At 42.3% G+C, this 21,446-nt stretch overlaps 1 long non-coding RNA gene across 1 annotated transcript in view; it reads right to left on the bottom strand.

Annotated features, from left to right (window-relative positions):
• Positions 1-4,561: 4,561 nt before the first annotated feature.
• The window catches only part of LOC311527691, a 41,744-nt gene continuing 24,859 nt past the window's right edge, over positions 4,562-21,446 (bottom strand). The window contains exons 4-5 of the long non-coding RNA XR_014713420.1: positions 4,912-5,009; positions 4,562-4,642 (exon numbers count right to left, since the gene is read on the bottom strand). This is a non-coding gene — a long non-coding RNA (uncharacterized lncRNA). The remainder of the gene's footprint in view (positions 4,643-4,911; positions 5,010-21,446) is intronic.

The raw sequence follows: 21,446 nt of genomic DNA, 5'->3' as shown, positions 1-21,446 counted from the left end.
ATACAAATGGACATATCCTCTCCATAAGCTCCTTTGCTGTGAAGTGTGGAGGACCATCAGTAGCTGCAAGGCACCACAAAGAAAACAGGCCATGATTTCTTTCACCTCCATATTACCCAGAGATCTGAGTCTGGCACAACAAGGAACAGCTACTGTATCCTTTATAAAGGCAATCATAATAGTATATACTTCTGAATGCACTCCCCCAGACCCCAGAGGTCTGGGGGAGTGCATTCAGAAGTACACACTATTGTTGCCTTTTACAGGCAAAACACCTCTAGCCATTGCTGCTTGTTCAAGGCGTCTGTATATATCCCATCCCCTAATACAGCAAGAACTACAGATGTCACAATCCAGTCCATGGTAATTTAAGTTTCCAAGTGAACGTGTCATAGAAGCATGGCTACAGGAGTAAGATTTCATAATTCAGATCACATCACAGAATGTCTGATAATTGTCAGTGAAGTATTTAGAATGAAAGAGATTCTCTCTTAAAGGAAAAGTACATGTGGTGAATGTAGACTGACCATAGATATGCCGAATAACAGCAACTGTCTGAGCTGCAAATACAGTCTATTTTGATCATGATTATTATCTCCACAGGTACCTGCTCTTTTGCCTGCCTGATTTTCCATATTGTGCCAGTAAAACACACTTGTAAAAAACTGCCTCTTTCAAAGACAGTTGTTACAATAAAAGAAATTGAAATATAATAGTGATTTTTATTGCTTGGCAATAGTTTTCCAAACAACAGTACTTTGTCCAGAAGCCTTATCGTGTTACAAGTTCCCTTTACACCTGTTATCTGAAGATCTCCAAGCAGCTGACAAGTAATGGGCTCATTCCTGCTCTTGACTGAACTCATGCATAGGAGCAAGCTGATGAATTAAAGCATGGTTGTGCTCTGAAAAGTGGTAATGTAAAAATGGCAGCCCCCTAACTCAGCAAAGCCCCTCCCTGTGCTTATTCAAAGACACATGAAGTGACTTAAGCAACAACAAAAGAAAAAAATATAAAGCGATTACTGCCTTTTACTCTTGTTAGAACTTCCAAGTGAAAGACGCATTCTACATCTTCTTGGGTATTCTTGAGTCTATATGGTCTAGCAGTTGAGGAAGAGATTTAAAAATCGCACCATGGAATGAGCTTCCCTGCAAGGGGGGCTTGCCCTGCATAGCTAGGAGTAATTTCCTAGGACCAGGAAAGGCTCTTTGCTGCTACTGCACTGGGATATGATACAGCTGGAAGGAGTATACACAACCCCTGCAACAGATTAGAAGTACTTCAATTTGCACCCCTACCATTCAAAGCACAATGCTTTCCAGTGCTCTGCTACTCAATTACTGGCCTTATGGGGGTGGACCTGTCAAATGAGTCACTGGAATTTCATCAAGAAACAGAGAGAAAGTATGCATATGCTAAGGAGGTATATAGATGTCCAAGGACTCAAGAAGGGTAAGATAGCTTGAGAAAGTTCTCAGGGAAACTCTGGACAGAGATACTACTAGAACTCTCAACAGCACTCCACTTGGGGGATATATGTAAATATTGGAATCTCTCAATCTGCTTGTACCCTTCTTCAAAATCCATATTTATACTCTTGCTAAGTCTGTGCTAAGGTTTGTATCTTCTTTTTGTGAGATTTTTTCCCCCTTCTGTTAGAGATACTAAAGTTCTATTCTTTTTAAGTGCTGTAGATTGAGGCCACACCAAATGCCACCACTTGCATCACCAAGAGAATTGCCTGCTAAGTTCCAATAAATTCCATCTGTGTCAATCTGACAACAGCAGTAGGGTTACACAGATGTCACTGAAGAACTAATTTAAACTTTGTTAGGGGTAATATGTTTGGGCAGGAAAGATCCTGATCTGATTTGCTGAGCTTTGGGTGAGTTTTCCAGAATGGCAGTTAAAAAAAAATCCCCCATCAGTTTACTTGGAACATTTATACAGGTGATATGGAATAAAGAGAAAATAAAGCAGGAACTTCATGCTGCTTTTCTTTATAGTCACTTTCAGAAAGGAACTGTACTTTAAACTATGCTGCATTTGGTAAGGAACTGATTCTTGGAGAAATTTTCTAAAACAATTATGAGATTTAGGAGCACAAGCTCCATTGTAGCATAATTCTCCATGGAAGTCAAACTCCCTTGGGTGCTTCTGAAAGTCTTCCCTTCAATCATTAGGGAATGTTAGGCATGGAAAATTAATCAAACCTGCCCAATGTGACTCAGCAGCTTAGTGATAGAGCTCGGGAAAGAATCCAAATCCCCTGACTCCCATTCAGCTGATAGTGTTGTCTGTCTCATTCTCATTCACAAAATAAATCCTGAGACAGCGAGACAACTTTTTCTATCAAGCTCTCCCTGCTGGGTGTTACTGGATGTTACTGATGACACAGGAAAATTCAGGCTATGAAACCTCCCACTTGAAGAGGAATTTACCAGTTGATTTTCAGCTTTCCCCTCCATTGGACACAAATATTTAAACTTTGCTAAACTAACAGTTTAACTGGCAAAACATCTGTTTACTTAATGCAAAAAACAGGTTAGACTGCACTGAGGAATGGAATATGTATTTATTTTGACTTTCTAAGAAAGAAGCAAAACATGAGTTTTGATTTCTCATCAAAGATAGAAACCATTTTCTAGACATCATACCCCAAGTTGTTGCGGCCCTATTCAGTGTACTCGAAGTGACCTTGAGACAGTTAGGAGGCAGACATTCAACTTGCCAAATATATCAAAGCAACTTTTGATGAAAGAAAATGTCACCATCACTATTTTCATGATTTTCAACAATAATACCAGGTAACATAGGGATTATGAATGTAGCAGAGAAATGCATAGCAAGAACCAACATCTGGAAGTTGAAGGAAGACTCAATTTAGAAATAAGGCACAATTATTTAACATTGAGGCTGATTAACCACTGGAACAAAACTACCAAGGAAAGTGGTGGATTCTCCATTTCTTGAAGTCTTCAAATCAAGACTAGATGCCTTTCTAAAAGATATCTTCCAGTCAAATGCAAGTTATTGGGCTCAATTTAATCCAGGAATAACTGGATTAAATCCTATGGCCTTTATTATACGGGAGGTCAGACCAAATGATCTAATGGGCCCTTCTGCCTTTAATATCTATGAATCTATTTGGAATAGATGACTGATATTTTGAAATTTGGTTTTTGTCCTGATTTGGAATGAAAACCAAAAATTTTGAAATTCTCCACAAAAGGGAAAACCCTGGAGTTCCCAGCATGGGGACCATCCACTTGGAGGGCTGCCCTGGAACCTGGAACTCTTGGCAGGCATGTTTCAAAGACTGCTTGGAGGAATTTCATCTAAATTGAACCAGCTACACAGAATGTTTCAGTTTTGAACTAAAATTGATAAAATCTGAGGGGAAATGTTGAGGAAATATTTCTGACTAGCGCTAATTTGTAGTGAATACTTTTAAAGAAATTAGCAAGCAAAAAAATGGCTTAATGACTATTTGAAAAACACCAAATTCAGTTCATTGTAATTTATGGGGTCAGATTATTTGTTGCACAAATGTATTTGGACATCTGTGAGGTACCCGTGAAAATGTTCACAAATCTTGAAAGTTTTACAAATGTTTATTCATCTCAATATTTTTATTGGAAAGGTGTTATTCAGTCATTGCTATCTGAAAGTTCCAGACATCCAAACAGGGAGCAGAAATAATGCTATGTGACACAAGATGAATAACGAATAACAAATAGTCAAAATTAACTACTAAAAACATATAGACTAAAATGTTATTTGTCCAGACTACCCAGCAAATATTGAAAAATAACACATGCAATAAAAAAATAATTGTAATGAAATATTTGCTATTCCAAAAAGGGCTAAATTCATAATGAATTTTATTCAAAATAAATTTCATCTAGCTCTGATTTTTTTAAATACTGTAAGTCACTATAATTGTAATTAATAATTTCTGGTCTGCATTAATGTGTCTTGTCTCTACAGTGACACACATTACTAAAGTGCAGCATTATACACAAAGAGGCCCCAGGAATCTAACTGTAGCTGCAGTGAAGTGGGATATAATTAACTCTTACATAGTTCAGATATGCAGGGATTGAGATACCTGCCACCCACAAACAATTTATGTCCGGTCTTCAAAAACTGGGGCGGGGGGGAAAGCGGGGGGAGGAAAGTGTTGTAGATATCGGAGTAAACAAACAAAAGAAATAATACTGTATTATTATTATTGATACGTCATGAAACATTTTCTTATGTAAACAATGTTAACAACTTGATGCATTATAAATCTAGTTTGTATTACTTATTTTCCCCACACTCTCTTAATTGGGTCCCTAAATTCTATGAGTAGATGCCATGAGCTAAATGGGCATGGAGACTGAAAAAGAGCGGTCAACATTAAAAGTGAACACTTACCAACCGCTGCCACTCACTGCTATCAGAAATCTTGTCATTGTATGTCACACACCATTCTCTAGAAAATCTAGTGCATAAATGGTATATCTGAGACTGCTGCATAGTAGCACTTAATAAATGGTAGTGACTATTGTACCTTCTCATCCTTTACAGATGGTCCTCCTGGTTCTGGTTATGAATACATGAGCAGAGAAGTATGGGAAAGCTTGCACTATACCTATATTGGGGATAAATACAGAAAATCAGTCTCCGGTACTATCAGTCTGGTATTTTCAAGAGCACTACAACCACTTAAAGTACATAAATAAAATAACACAAGATGGCAGGAGAAATATTATGATATATATGCAATCACATCCACATTGGGACTGAAATGACAGTCATATAACAGAACAGTTTAACTGAATTTTCACTCCTAAGAAGGAAACGTGTGATCCTTGGTCACACCTCCAATCAAAGGAAATCATTAATATGCACAGAACTTACCTATGTAGTGCTTTGTACACAGCATCATGCCACATAGGTAGAAATGGGCTACTTTCTGACAAAAATGTATTCCTCTTCTAAAATGATTACCACTCTTTCTGTCAAATTAAAAGTGAAAGTGATGATGAGCCAGCACAAGGAAACAGAACACAATTTAAAATCTGAAACATAACAAAAGGAAAAAATGCTAAAATACATGTAATTATCTCAATTGAAGTTCTATCGAAGAATGTATCGCTGGCAGTCTACACATCTAAGATACCTGAAAGTGCATGATTGGTTTCCTAGAACACTTAATTACAGTGCTTGCTGTTTTACATAAGAATCTAAGACTTATTTTCACGAGCAAAGATTTAACAGACTGAGGAAACAGGCCACAGAAAAGATGGGATTTATTTTCAGGTTTCCTTAATTAAAATTTAGTTAGGTAAAATACTTAATGCTGGAGGATTTGTCCCTTCGGGGATGTTTTGGTTATAATGTGACTACATGTTGGAAAAAAATAAATTACATTATCTTAAATATTTAAAATAGTGATAGTTTGCACTGAAAATCAAATTATTCTCTTATCCCTTGTTGGAAAGTATCAGTGTCAAAGCGTAGTTAAATATGCAACTTAAATGTCAGGTCTTGCCCATGAAGCTGAATTTAATGATCCAGAGTTACCAAAGGTACAAAGGGATCAGTGCATTTTCCCTTTATTCTTTGCTTTTTATTCCAGCCACAGTATCATTTTATATAAAAACTTGTACGTGTTTCTCATTTCTGCTTTTATTCATGTCCTTCATTCCCTTAGTAATAAAATAATCTTGTTTAAAAACTCCCAATGCTTATGGGTTTCTTTTGTCTGTCTTGAATAACATGAAGACTATAAAGTTAGAGATTAATGGACAGTTTACCTTACTCAGTCCCTATGAGAAATATTCATAAACATCAGAAAACAAACCCCAGAGCATGACAAGGTTATAAGTATTGTTAAAAATATTTGTCTTCCAACCAGCTCATTAGTAATACTCTGATAACAGTGAGCTAAATAAAAATGTTTGGGGGCTGCATTAAAAATGCAAAAATACCATGTGCTGTGCTGACAGTGTAATCTCAGCTGACTGATACCTACCCTGACAGGGAAAAGAGAAAACAAATGAATTTAGTTTAATTGTAAATAATGATCTTGTTGTATGGTTAGGTTCCCGCCTCGCCTTATATTCTGTTTTCGGACAGTATATTAGAGTAATGAAATATCTCTGCAATAACTGGCCCGTTTGGACATTGAAACATGTGGTCAGTAGAAAGCAGAAACCCAAACAAGATAATGGGATTTCTCTTAATTTGATTTGCCACAGATGCATTAAGCATGTCAGCGTCCCTGGAGATGCTACTATTTATATTTTGGCTGCTAAATAACCTGGGCACTCAGACTGGTACAAAATGCTGCTAGCTGACCTACCATTCCATATAAATCTAATTTGGCCTTGAAGAGCATTGCTAGTTCTGTGAACATGAGGAATTGTCTATCAAACACCACAATGGCCTATTGCATCTGTTGAAAATAGGAAGTTCTCCATCCAGTTTGGTGTTTGGTAGAGCAGAGTGAGGAAGAATAGTAGTCACTGCAAATAACAAATCAATTTCTTCCCCAAATGTTGCTCTGACTATGGCAATTTAATAATAAAAGTATGATATTGAAGGGACATGAGAGCCTTAAAGAAAAGATTTAAAATTGATTTTGAAAGTTTCTAAACTAGGCCATAGAATGGATGGCCTGGGTTGAGGTAAATGCTTAGTCTCACTCCTAAAACTCCTTGTAGAGAGTGACATTTCAATTTTCCCCAGCTTTGAGAAGCTTGATTTTTACAGCTTCACAGCTCAGTCTTCGAGAAGCACCTTCTAGCAGTGATAATAAAGTATACTGAGTGGGGATATGGACAATATTGATAAAGGGGCACTAATCCCTTTCCTCTGTGAAAAATAGTCTGAAAGCAGATTCCATCCTGAGGAGAGGGAAAAAATACTAAACATGACTAGGAGTAACCTATTTTTCAAAGAGCTTTTCGGAGCCTAAATGCATTTTTCTACTAATATACAATATATATGGATGGCCATGTGATTAAAAAACATTTTAAGAAAAATAATTAAGTAGAAGTAAAAAAATACATATAGTATATAGTGCACTGAAATGAGGAAGAAAACAAATAACTTAAATGAGCTTTAGGAGGATCTTGCCTGTAAGATCTGACACATCAATGTGAAGATTTGCATTTGGGGCTGGAGATTTCCCTTGTAATTGGTTCCCATATCACTGTTTACAACTTCAGCAGTGTGAGCTTTCAAGTCCTCAGCTGAATGCTGCTCAAAAAAGTTCTACCAGAGCTAGCACCAGCATAATTCATGGACAGCCTCTCTGTACTGTAAAAAGAAAAGGAGTACTTGTGGCACCTTAGAGACGAACAAATTGCATTCGATGAAGTGAGCTCACGAAAGCTTATGCTCAAATAAATTTGTTCGTCTCTAAGGTGCCACAAGTCCTCCTTTTCTTTTTGCGGATACAGACTAACACAGCTGCTACTCTGAAATCTGTACTGTAAAGAACACAATGTTAATGATCTTAGAATCTCTTAGGCCTCCAGAAAAAGTGAGAATTACAACTCTCCCTGAATATACATTGGAAAGCCCCCCAAGATTAAATCTTGAAAAATGAACTAGTGTCATTTTTCCATGAGCCATTTAAATGTATTAATGTCTCAGAGCCAATAGTTAGGTTTCAGAATATCACCCTTAGACATAGAGACGAACAGCAAAGATTTATGGTCAGAACCCAGACATATCCATGATTCAGTCACCAGAAAGAGGTTGGAATCATACTCTGGCAAGTCAGCCATTAAACTGGAGAACAACAGGAAATAATGTGTGGGGAAATCAATACTTGTCAGAATGAAAATACCCAAAAATATGCCAGATGACCCAGGTTTTATGGTTCATTATTACAAAAAATAACATTCAGAAGCCTGGACACCAAAAGCTTAATTGCATGGCAGTATCACTTTCTTCAATAGCAGGAATTGGAGATGTGAAGAAGTGTGATACAAACATCACAATATATACTGATAGGGTATAACGTGATTAATCAAAAATGTGACAGCTTGCCATAATTGGCTGATCAACAATGGTAATAGAACCTGAAAAACAGCAACACACACAGAACCAGCCAAAAAGAGCAATCTGCATCATCAGTGTGCTGTTGAATTTACTTTGGATACTGTGGTGAAGTGGTTAAGATAGCCATGTTGAATTAAGAGGGAACCCACAGAAAGGGAAAACAGTAGAGCTGATTGGAAATTTCTTGATGACATTTTTTGTTGTTAAAAATGCTGATTAATCTAACTCAAAACTTTTCATGAAAACGTACTGGTTTCAATGAGAATTGTCAGAAGGAATTCTCAGATCCAGGATGGAATTTCTGGTGTGTGTTCACGCATCCACCCACCCCTACCTGATTAGCCAATAGCCTAGTGGTTGCAGCACTCTTCTGGGATGTGGGAGACCCTAACTAACAGGCTATAGAGTAAGTCTCTCTCTCTGGTCCCATGAAAATTGATTTATACATACAAAGTGGAAAAGTTCCATCAGGAGAAACTGACTGACTTGATAACCTGGTGGCCAATGTGCTCACCTAGGATTTGGCAAACCCAGGTTCAAATCCCTGGGTTGACTCAGCCAGACCAGGAACTTAAACCTGAGTCTTCTATATGTCAGTTGAGTGCCCAAACCACTGGATTATTCACTATCCTGTCAGTCGCTCAAAAACGTTGAAAGGTCTTGGTTTAGTCCTGTTGAACAAAAATAAATATAGAAGCTTCATTTTTTTTCCACAAAACAGGATGGTGGTTTTCTAGACCACCCTACCAGCCATTACAGACATACACAGCTGAATAACGGAGTATCAAGTTGAGTTAACTAGTAAGAACAATAGGAAGCCTGATCAAGAAAATACAAGCAAAATGTCTGGTTTAGAGTCCTGAGAGTGGATCTGAATTTGAGTCCTTCATTTGTCCCTTGTGTCTCATCTCAAGAGTGAATGAGAGTACTGCAGGCAAAACACTTGCTGCCTTGCAGGAGAGAGCACCCTGAGTGATTGCTTCTTGCTAACCTATGGAGTAATATTAATGGGTATTGGAGTGAGCTGCAACCCTGCCCTCTTCAGTTGGATTTATGGGACAGATGTAGCCTCAAGTTCTTCTGTTTTGCTTTTTCATATAGCAGGAGCAATTTGGTGGGAACTGGTGTAGCAGATAAGACCTCATTCACCATAATTTCTTTAAAAAAAAATTATTCAGGCACCAGGTCAAATAAAAATTTGAAGCCTTCATATGGCTTTGCTTTGTGTGGTAGAGGTTTGCTCCTAGATATGTCATTTCTGTTCAGCTGACAACAAGGCCTTAATAATTGAATGAGTCTAGAATTTTATCACCACCATTTACTCATCCTTAATTTCAGCAATGCATATCAGTTCCACTTCTGCTATGATTGACATGCTGATGAGAGTTTTATGAACCGAATAAAACTTGTTTATTTACGGCATGGTGCATCCAGAAGCAACTTACTACCTGCTTGTCTGTCCTTTTTCAGTACTTCAGGATCCAATCAATCTTTCCAGCTGAAATCCTGCAATATTACATGGGGACTAAATGGTATGGGTTTGTCACATTACAAGTTTAAATATCTTAGGAGTTCATTGTACTAAAAATGCAAATGTTTATGTATTATTGTGGGATTGTATGCAACTTCTTTAGGGGAGGAAGATGTGGTCAGTGTAAACCCTGGGAAGTGTTATGAGTTTCAAAGGACTTTTTTAAACAGTGTGCCAGGCACAAAAGTACTTTGGGAAAAAGTTAAGGGTTTCCCAGAAACTCTCTAGGGGAAAATGTATGCAAATGCACCCCTTCTGGTTATAGATTTCAGAGTAGCAGCCGTGTTAGTCTGAATTCGCAAAAAGAAAAGGAGGACTTGTGGCACCTTAGAGACTAACCAATTTATTAGAGCATAAGCTTTCGTGAGCTACAGCTCACTTCCTCAGATGCGATATGCATCTGAGGAAGTGAGCTGTAGCTCACGAAAGCTTATGCTCTAATAAATTGGTTAGTCTCTAAGGTGCCACAAGTCCTCCTTTCCTTCTGGTTATGCAACTCAGTCATTTGAAGCTTCACCCTGAAGAGAAGACCTATGTTTGCAGATCACCTGTTATAGGAGGACAAGCTCAGAGGCCCACTCTGTATAAAGAACTGACTTCAGGTTCATGAGTTTGCTTATTCTGAGCCAAGGTGGTTCTGAACTTGTAACCACAGAAAAACCCTTTGGGGGGGTTTGAAGGACTGATTCCTACCAGAGCCCTTGTTGGAGCTGGGGTGATCTCTGGCAAGATTAACAGCATGGAGGTAGGCTATTTTATTATTTTAATGTGTTTTCTCTGTAATGCTTTCACTTTAAGAATAAATGTGCTTGCTTAGGAAAAACTGTGTGGTAACTTATAACAGTGAGGAATTCCGCTGTTTATAACCTGAAGAGAAACGCAAAGCATGTCTGTTTAGGCAGTCTGACTTGCTGGGGAATGCACTGGGTAGGCAGAGACTGTGCAGCCTAGAAATACCCAAGTCAACAGGGAGAGAGAGAGAGGTGTGTGTCTCCACCAGAGAGGTGACCGTTGGTGGACCACAGAGGGGGAATACAGATGCACACTAGTCCTCAGTTCCTGTCTCTTGGCACTTGGTTCCTGTCTTCCTCCCTAGGCCTCAGGTTACACACTCCGGTTCCAGTCCCTGCCTTCCCAGTCACACCGAGGTCACCATCCCCAGCTGCCTCAGACTGACCATTACTCCTCCTTCCACGCAAAATTCCCCATTCAGAAGTTCCCACTACTCCTTCCCTCCAGGCCCCTGTTTTGGACTTTTATATTTCCTATCCTCCCCTCAGCTGCAGCAGCCGGTCCCTCAGTGGTAGGAGGTCTCAGAGAAGTAGCTGCAGCACTAGGGTCCTGCAGAAGTTGTGGGCAATGGGGTTCCCTAGATGGCTGATCTTTCAGCAGCAGAGTATTACAGATCTCACAGTTTCTGGTAACAGTGGCAACTTATATAGGTGCAGAAGGTTCCTCAGTGGCAACAACTATGGTAGTTGCAGCAGATTCCTGGGTAGCAACAGATATCTGTGGCATTCCTCACATGGCTTCCCAGCTCTTCATATATCTTCAGGAAATGCTCTGCAGACTGCAGTTTGGGAACCTCTGGCATCAAGAGTAAATTCTACATTAGCATGATGGTGCGTCAAGCGTTTAAAAAAAAAAAAAAAAAAGATCTAGCTAAGTATAGGCCTGTCAGTCTGAAATAAGTCATAACTGTCCCAAAACTTCATTCAAACTCCATACTGGAAAGAAGTGAAACATTATTTAAGGTCTAAAAAGCCTTAAGGTCTAAAAACTTTTTAAAAATTATTCCTCTGATTTTTGGCTGGGATAAGTCTTAGAATGAATACCCCAAAACAGTATGTGAAAGCCTATTCCTGCTATAGTTCCAAACCAAAAAGGTGTGGATAATCATCTGAACTTTTACATGCTTACCTGAACTCGCCAGCAAGCCTTTTAGGATTCATCTATAGCGAGAACTGACATTTCTGAGATGGATGAATCTCTGTCTGTGACCTAAACTTGTTCGATCAAAGTAAGTATTTAACTATCACAGGTCATTTTCTCCTCCAAAGAGCCTCAGTTTTTTTCTGAAAAGTCAGGTTTTAACAATTTCAGGACTGGCCGGCACTTACAGAATGTAATTAAGCCTTACAGAACTTAACCTTCATGGGGGCGAGGGGGAGTGGGAGGAGTCATGTATCCGTACAGTAACTGTTGTTCTTCAAAATGTGTTGTGTACATATACATTCTACTGCCGGTGCACCCCGTGCACTGTAGTTGGAGACTTCTGCCAGCAGCATCACTAGTCAACACAAGCCCCGGCTCTCATCAGCTGGGCCAAGGGCATATCCACGGCCTCTCTCCATTTCTTCGTACCGACGTATTCGTGAGGTCCAAAGCAGCAGGGAAGGTGGGAGAGTTGTGGAATGTATATGTGCACAACATATCTCAAGGAACAACAGGTAAAGAATAGATCAGTAAGCATGTTTCCTCCTTCAGGTGATTGTGCACATATACATTCTATTGCAGGTGACTCCTCAGCAGGTCCCTTCCGAGCGGCGGGACTTCCATGCACTTGAACAGAGACTATAACATCAACTTGCCAAAGGTGGCATCGTCTCTAGACGATTCACGGATGGTGTAATGTCTGGAAGAGACAGGTACAGATGACCATGTAGCTGCTTTGGGTACACAAAGACCACACTGGGCAACACGGGTTTAAAGAGCTAGTAGTGTGGGCTCAGCGGCCCCACCCTATCACACCTGTGAGAGATGTCAGAATTGGAGCGAGGAGCTTAAGAGAGAGAAATGCAGCTCAGTTAATGGCAGACCAGGGAGGAGAGCAGACCAGACCTTCAGTCCTCACCTCCTGGAGAGAGGGCCGGCTAAAGGCAGGAGCTCCTACTGACCATGCCCAATAGCCCCTCCATGAAGGAAGGAAGGGCCTGATCCTGACTCACCTTGAAAGGGGACTATTGCTCTCTATTACTTGTGAATTTAGTATAGGTCCACAGCCTGCTGAGCACCCTCTGAAAAGAGGGAGCCTTAACCCAGCTTTGGGACAACCCATTTCTGTTAATTATCCTTTCTTTCTGTTCATCGACAGCCCCAGAAGAGGTTGACTAGCTGGGGACCAGCCAGAGAGCTGAGCCTCTTAGTCAGGCCCGGCTCCAGGCACCAGCGAACCAAGCCAGTGCCTGGGGTGGCAAATGTAAAGGAGCAGCAGGATGTCAGGCTCTGGGGCGGCAATCTGCCCTGGGCAGCAGTGGGGACACAACTCTTCTTCAGTCACCAGCAGCAATTCAGCAGCCGCACCATCACTCCGCCTCCATGTTCAGCGGGCAGGATTCCGCCTCCCCGTTTGGCAGCAAGTTGGGTTTTTTTGCCGCTTGGGGCGGCAAAAATGCTGGAGCCGGCCCTGCTCTTAGGGCTGGAGCTGGAGTGGGAAACCACCTAGACATCCCAGAGCCATAGCCTGGGTGAGTGCTGGGGCCCCACCCAGAGCCTGGGGGGGGTGCCCCAGTGACAGAATGTTGTTCAGAAAAGCTGATGTAGTTGATTGAGCTCTGGTAGAGTGAGCTGTTATTGCTGGTGGTGGAGACTTTAGCAAGATCATAGCACAGCTTCATGCAGTCAGAAATCCAATGTGAAATTTGCTCAGCTGTTACTGGTTGACCCCTAATTCTTTCAGTAAGGCTACAAAGAGTCTGGGAGAAGATTTGAAAGACTGCGCAGTTTAGGTAAAATGCCAAAGCTCTACAAACATCTAAGGTATAGAACACTTTTTCAGCTGTGGACGAGTGAGGGTTTAGAAAAAACACCAGAAGTTGAATAGTTTGAATGAGGTGGAAAGCTGACATCTTTAACATGAACTTAGGGTCTAGCCTAAGGGAAGCCTTATCTTTATGAAAGGCTACAAAAGGAGAATCAGCTAAGAGATCTTAAAGTTTTGAAAAAAGAAAAGGAGGACTTGTGGCACCTTAGAGACTAACCAATTTATTAGAGCATAAGCTTTCGTGAGCTACAGCTCACTTCCTCAGATGCATATCGTGGAAACTGCAGCAGGCTTTATATATACACAGAGAATATGAAACAATACCTATTCCCACCCCACTGTCCTGCTGGTAATAGCTTATCTAAAGTGATTTCCAGCACTCTCCTTGCAGACTCTCCTTGCAGAAGTGCTTGACACCACAAATGCAGTCTTCATATACAATAGAGATAGCGAGGTTCTCAGCGAGGTTCTCACCATAGGTTTAACGGGGGAATACATTAGTCTGGAGAAAACTAGGTTAAAATCCCACAAAGGTACTGGATCAGACCCAGTAGGGTATACCTTGACTAGAACTTTCTGAAATCTGGATATCCAAGAGTGACAGAAATGGAAAAATCTATCCACAGGCAGGTATACTGCTGATATAGACAGCCAGGTAGACTCTCAGTGAACTGATGGAAAAGCCAGCTGATTAAGAGTAAAGGTTGCTTGGTGGTATGTTATTCCCTAGCAGTATGTTGTGTTGAGCAAAACTCAAAACTTCTGAAAACCAGGAAATGCAGAGTTAAGGTTGTCTATGCAACCTAAAGACCCAGTTCCTGGAATGAGCAATTACATCAGAATCTCAGCTTTCATTTTAAAAAAACTGTCCTCCTTATTGCAGAGAAAAGCTTGAAAATGTGAACCCTAATGGTTGAAAATCCAGAGGCAAATGTAAAAAATAAAAAAATAAAAAATACATGTAGGATTATTTTAAGTGTCATGATTTTTAAAGCAGTCTGGCCTGACTCAATTTTGAATGGTTTGGACTGGCAGTGATTTAAAAAGTTGATGAATTATTTATATGTATCACAATAGTAACTAAGGACCCTGGGGCAGGCCAACATTTGTCAGAGGTCACAGCAGGGTTTTTCTTCTTCTGAGAACTCAGACCATCCTCAGAGGTCAACTTGAAACATCAAACAGAGTTTTCCCTGTACCTGGGACAGATTGTCTGCAATATTCTCCCACAATCTCTCTCCAGACTAGCATGCATGTACCAGAATTCCTGGGAATACACTACCCAGCATTCCCTCTGAACAGAGATCAGATGGAAGCTTCCACTCACCTTGCCTCTAGGGGTTCCATTCTTGGGCAAAGTCAGGAGTCCTGCTGTACTTCCAAACATCCCTCCCCAAAACCACTTCCTTTTATTTCTAAGTGGCTGTTCTTCTTGTCCTACAACTCTGCCTTTACCATAAAACTGCTGCAACATGTTAAAATGGTTCTAGAGACTTCCCTCATCTCTCTCTTAAAGTGCCAGTTCACCCAATTACTGGACCAATTGGGAATTGCAGCCCACTCCACTAGGCATTGTACAAACATAGTCCCCGCTCCAGAAAGCTAACTATCTAGTTAGATTTAAAACAAAGGGAATAGAGGAGGGAGAATGACAACAGCAACAATTAATTTAAACATATATATTTCACATAAAAAACTATATTAAAATAACAAATGTTGCAAAGTCAAGCACTCAAAATTAGTAAATGCCTGAATTAAGTTTGTTCGTGCAACTGAAAAGAGGGTCATATACAAGGAAGTATTAAGGCTTGGCTACACTTCTAAGTTAGAGCGCATTAAAGGAACCCCGGGCGCACTAGCTCACTACCCGTCCACACTGGCATGGCATGTACAGTGCTCTGACTCCGTGGCTAGAGCGCGCCTGGTATTCCACCTCGGCGAGTGGAATAACATTTTGTGCGCCTCCGCTGGAGCACCACAGAGCCAGTGTGGACACCCTGGTCTGTTAGCGTGCTCTGATTGGCCTCCAGAAGTGTCCCACAATGCCTGTTCTAGCCACTCTGGTCATCACTTTGAACTCTACTGCTCTGCCCTCTGGTGACCAACCATCAGACCTGCTGTTTAAATTCTCTGGGAATTTTGAAAATCCCCTTCCTCTTTGCTCAGCCAGGCATGGAGTGCTTTCAGCGAATCTTTCCAGGTGATCATGCCTCCACACGCCAGGTGATCCCCAGTCTGGAGCAATGGCGAGGTGCTGGACCTTATCAGTATTTGAGGGGAGGAAGCTGTCCAATCTCAGCTGCGCTCCAGTGGTAGGAATTACGATACCTTCAGGCAGATATCAAGGGACATGATGGAAAGGGGCCATGACTGGGATGCACTGCAGTGCAGGATTAAAGTGAAGGAGCTGCAGAATGCCTACTGCAAAGCTTGCAAGGCAAACAGCTGCTCTGGTGCTGCCCCTGCAACTTGCTGTTTCTACAAAGAGCTGGACACGATACTTGGGGGCAACCCCATCTCCACTCCAAGTACCACCGTGGTCACTTCAGAACCCAGTTCAACAAGGCAGGAGGAGGAGGAGCAGCAGCAGCAAAGTGGGAGCGAGGGTGCTGAGGTGGAGGAAGGCACCCCGAAATCCCTAGACGCACGCAGCCAGAAGCTGTTCTCAAGCCAGGAGGAAGGTAGCCAGTCACAGCGGCCGGTGATTGGGGAAGGACAAACACCAGAGGAGGTTCCCAGTAAGCAGCTTTTATTTTAGGAAGGAAGTTATTCGGTGCGGGCTCTTGGGGCGAGGAGGATTAGGGCTGCATGCATGCCTAGTTGTGGAATAGAGCGTTGATGTGCTCTTTCACATCATGGTAATCGGCCTCCGTGATCTCTTCAAAGGTCTCATCCAGAACTTGGGCGATGCGCTTGCGCAGGTTTCTCGAGAGAGCCACTGCGGTCCTTGTCCCAGTCAGGCTAACTTGTCTGCGCCACTGTGCTGTGAGGGGCGGAAGGACCATTGCTGCACACAGGCAAGCTGCATATGGGCCAGGGCGGAAGCTGCATTGCAGTAGAAGACCCTCCCTTGCTTCCCAGGTTACCCTCAGCAGCGAGATATCTTCCAGGACGAACTCATCCTATGGAAAATGTGGGGACAGTGTTCAGTTTAGGAGCCCCCTGCCGCTGTCGGGTCTCCCCAAGGCACAGAAACCCAGAAGACAGTACAGCCACGAAACAATCAGTCACGCTTGACCCAGTGCTTACTCACCGTTTTGGGGCTCCCATGGGTTATGTGTGCTCGCTTTGGGACAGTCAAATTATGCTATTGTGTAGACTGTGCTTGCCCTTAAGTAAGGGGGAATCATTGCTCTATCTGGTGTGAACAATGCTGCCTCTGTTAAGTGCTGCATTTTGCTTTTACAAATACAACCTTGAGATCTCAGCCGTCCGTGTTATCACCGGCCAAAAAACTCCAAAGAATCAGAAAGAGGCCACGTACAAGTAAAGAACATATGTTGCATGAAGTAATGCAGCATTCAAGTAATGAAAATCAAAAAGTGCAGAAGTGGCGGGACAGTGAAAGGAGGATCCGCCAACAGAATGAGGAGCGCCGGCACAAAAGCGCGGTGCTCCGGCAGCAAAGCACGGATCGGCTGATAAGCATAATGGAGAGCCAGGCAGACTCTAACCAGAAGCTCGTAGCCACGCAGGTGGAGCACTACCGCGCCCCCCCTGCAGCCCTTGTCTCAAAACTCTTTCCCTGGTGCCCCCATGTCCACCTCCAACCCACTTCCCCCAACATCCAGGTTCTTACCACCACCAGCATCCTCCAACACCTGTAGCTTCACCATCGAGCCCTGAAAACTACGACCCTTACCCACTGCACTCAACCCCCATCACCATGCAGTATAGCACTCATTGCACAGCACTCAGGAAGGCTGAGTATAACAACAGGACATACGCAAATCTGTGACTGTACCGTTCCCCTCCCACCTTGTTGCCCTGTTTCCCAAGCAATTGTGTTTCTTTTCAATAATGAATTTTCTTTTCAATAAATGGATTTTTTGGCTTTGAAAACATTTTTTATTACTGCATAAAGTAAAAGATGCAGTGCCTGTTTCTTTCCTGGGCTAAGGTAAGTCAACGTAGCAAACACAGATTCCTACTAACATTGGAACCACTGCACTTCACTCCTGTGCAGGGCACCAGACATTACCGGTAGCTTTCAGCCTCAAATTGCTCCCTCAAGGCAACCCTAATCCTTGCAGCCCCACGCTGGGCCCCTCTAATAGCCCTGCTCTCTGACTGTTCCAATTCAGCCTCCAGGCATTGAGCCTCCAAGTTTCATGCCTGAGTGAATCATTCACCCTTCCCTTCACAAAAGTTATGAAGGATACAGCATGCGGATATAACCGCGGGGATGCTGTCATCGGCCAGTTCCAGCTTCCCATACAGAGAGCACTAGCGGCCCTTTAAATGGCCAAAAGCACACTCAAGTCATTCTGCACCGGCTCAGCCTGTTGAACCAATCCTGCTGCTGCCAAGGCTCTCTGTGTAGAGCCACGGCATTAAAGGGTAAGCAGGGTCTCCAAGAATAACAGGCATTTCGACTTCCCCAACGGTGATCTTCTGGTCTGGGAAAAAAAAAAAAGAGTCCCGGCTTGCAGCTTCCTGAACAGGCCACAGCGCCAGAATGGGAAGAGGTGCTCTGTGGGATAGCTACCCATAATGCACCGCTCCCAATGCCGCAAATGTGGCCACTCCAGTGCGCTTGCAGCTGTCAGTGTGGACTGCAGCGCTCTCCCTACTGCGCTCTCCAAAGGTGGATTTAACTCAAAGTGCTCTACATCTGCAAGTGTAGCCATGCCATTAGGCAACCTTAAGTATAGGCAGCACTACCGGCTCTGCCTATAATACTACAAACCCCACTGTCCTCCTTCTAAGCCATTATGCTGAGGCATTGTTTATTTTCACTGTACAAATCACTATACCACCACACATAGCACTTTTGTCAGTTTGGGTTGTCATAATATTGATGATGATGATACAGGAGGAGCTGTCATTATAGTATCTTCAGTAGCTTAGTTCTGGCAGCGAGCACAAAACCATGCTTCAAGTGATGATACTTTCTTTGAAGGACACTACATAAAAATAAATTGCATTGTATCCATATCCAGGAAAGTGAAGTCAAAGTATTGCTTCCAGCCCCACCGTTACTCCTGATTTTTCGGATCTGGAATAGGTGAAATGATAGCTATAGATATATTCTTCTATTCTCTCTGTCTGAGAATGCTACTTTCAGGAAATTGTAGAGTGCACATAGTAGTTTATTTTTTTTTTCCAGACAGATGGGGTGGAATGACCAAGAATTTATAAAACCTTAAAATATGAGTTATAGAGCCTTACAATGAAGCAGAAAAAGGAGCAGGGCATTGAAGATTCAATCCTGCTGCAAGTGAACTCAATAGCCAAGTGCCCACAGACTTCAATGGCAACGGATTCTGTTCCCTAATCACTGATAATACGACCCATTACTACGGATGCTGGTAATGGTCCTCGGATTCCCTTCTTTTTTACACCAAGGCTTCTCACAAAACATGATGATGTCAGTAAATTGAGGCACAAAGCCACATTCCCCTCTTCAGACCTTGTTGCTGCGAGATGCTTGAGCCCGCTAATCTGCTTCTCACTCTCCTAAATAGAAGTTTCTCTTTAAATGCTTTGCTGAACTGAGACCTTTTGCAATATCCTTTGTTGGGTTCTTCTGCAGCTGGGGAAATTTTTCCTAAAATCTGTCCTGACTGATACTGGGGAATTTTCTTAATGAAGTAGGCATTCCTATAACATGGGACATTCTCTTTTTAAGTAACCCTTATTGTAATCTGGCAAATTTCCATCTGGAAATGGTTCCATTTATCACCAAGGTACTTTATTTTTAATCATATCTAGATGCAGTTTCTAACTTCCTTTTTTTAAAAAAAAATTTACACTTATCTTTTTCTTTATCAAAATAACCTTAGTTGTTACTGGAGAAGTTCCTTTTTGAGTTAACCCTAATTTTTATTGGGAAAAAATCTTTTTTTGAACTAGTCCCAGTTGTAATTTGAATCTGCCCCAGTTGTAATTCGGGAAGTTTCTTCTTAAAGTATTAGTAATAAAACTTAACTTCCATAGTTTCTCTTTCATAGAGTTCATGGCACTTTGCAGGATAGACATCACCACCATATTACAGGTGTGGAAACTGAGGAATGGAGTGGTTAAATAACTTGCCCCTGGTCTATGTAGAGGCTTGTAGGGGCTTTGTGTTGGAAGAGAAGCTGAGCCCTGATCAGGGGGCAGGGCTTCTCTGACTAGGGGTCCTATAAAGGTAGCCAGCCAGCCAGGCAGCGGCACAGGAGCCAGCAAACAGAGCTGTACACAGGGGAGTTTGTAAGCGGAGTTTGTATTGAGGTGCTTGTTTGGGTTTTGTTTTTGCTGTGGGTGGTGGTGGTTTGGTGTGGTTTGTGTTTCCCAAAGTAACAGGATTTAGGTGAGAAGGCTATGGCAGATTCAGAGGCAGCAGTGGGAGTGACTCATTTCGTGGAAGACACAATGAAGATGACTGGATGTGGAAGCTGTGGCATGTACATGATCCTGGAAGGGGTACCTGGTAAGAGTTTTGTCTGCATGAAATGCCGTCTGAGAGAGCTGATGGAGGAAAAGATCCGAGGTTTGGAGATGCAGGCGGAAAGTCTGGTTGAGTTTAGGAAAGGGTTCGAGCAGATTATGGAGCAAAGACATGAGGTATCTGAAGGGAAAAGCTCAGACTTGCAGATGGAAGCAGGACTGAGAAATTCTGAGGGGAGACTGGGTAAGGAAAGTGGTCAGCAGAAGCATGTGACTAAAAGAACCAGGCAGAGGAAAAGACAGGCTAGTGAAGGAGAAACAGAGCTCAAGAACAGGTCTGCAGAATTGGAAAATGAAGAAGAAGCTCAGCAGGTAGTCACTGAAGGTGGAAGGGCAAGGAAGAAGAGAAGAGCGGCTAGTCCTACAGGAAAAGGGGAAGAGTCGATGGAGACTACACCAAATATGAGCCCCAGGAGGATACAGGATGGGTTGAAGAGGATTACAAGGGAGAATAGGAATGGAAAGAACTTGCAGACAGAGGGAACAGGAGATAGACTGGAGAATAGCACCGTCACCAGGAAAAGGCAGGTCTATGTGATCGGGGACTCTTTACTGAGAAGAATAGACAGGCCTGTAACCAGAGCTGATCCAGAGAATAGAAGGCTATGCTGTCTTCCAGGTGCTAAGATACGGGATGTAGACCTGAGGTTGAAAAGGATCCTAAAGGGAGCAGGAAAGAATCCCCTAATTATCCTTCATATGAGAACAAATGATACGGCTAGATTCTCGCTGGAAAGTATTAAGGGAGACTATGCTAGGCTGGGGAAGACGCTTAAGGAAATCAAGGCTCAGGTGATCTTTAGTGGGATTCTGCCTATTCCTAGAGAAGGGCAACAAAGGTGTGACAAGATTATGACTATCAACAGATGGCTTAGGCAGTGGTGCTATAAGGAGGGCTTTGGGATGTATGGCCACTGGGAGGCATTCATGGATAGAGGACAGTTCTCTCGGGACAGACTTCATCTAAGAAGGGAAGGAAATAGACTTATAGGATGGAGGCTGGCACAACTGATTAAGAGAGCTTTAAACTAGGAATTTGGGGGAGATGGTTGGGAGATGTCCAAGTAATCTCCACGCCGGATTTTAGCATTGAGAAGGAAGAAAATGAAGTAAGAAAGGATACAGCCGTGGGTCAGAGAATGTATATAAGGAGGAAGGGCAGTGTGGATACCAGTCTAATAGGTTATACTGGCTGTAGAATGACCGTGCCTAATAGGGTACAGAATGTGAGCGAGGCCAAACAGCAAAAATTAAGATGTTTGTACACCAATGCGAGGAGCCGAGGTAACAAAATGGAGGAACCAGAGCTACTGGTGCAGGAAGTGAAACCAGATATTATAGGGATAACAGAAACATGGTGGAATAGTAGTCATGACTGGACTACAGGTATTGAAGGGTATGTGCTGTTTAGGAAAGACCAAAATAAAGGTAAAG

The sequence above is a fragment of the Lepidochelys olivacea genome (assembly GCF_965140295.1).
Source record: "Lepidochelys olivacea isolate rLepOli2 genome assembly, chromosome: 10".
Taxonomy (NCBI): Eukaryota; Metazoa; Chordata; order Testudines; family Cheloniidae; genus Lepidochelys; species Lepidochelys olivacea.
This window is presented reverse-complemented; position numbering and strand designations above follow the sequence as displayed.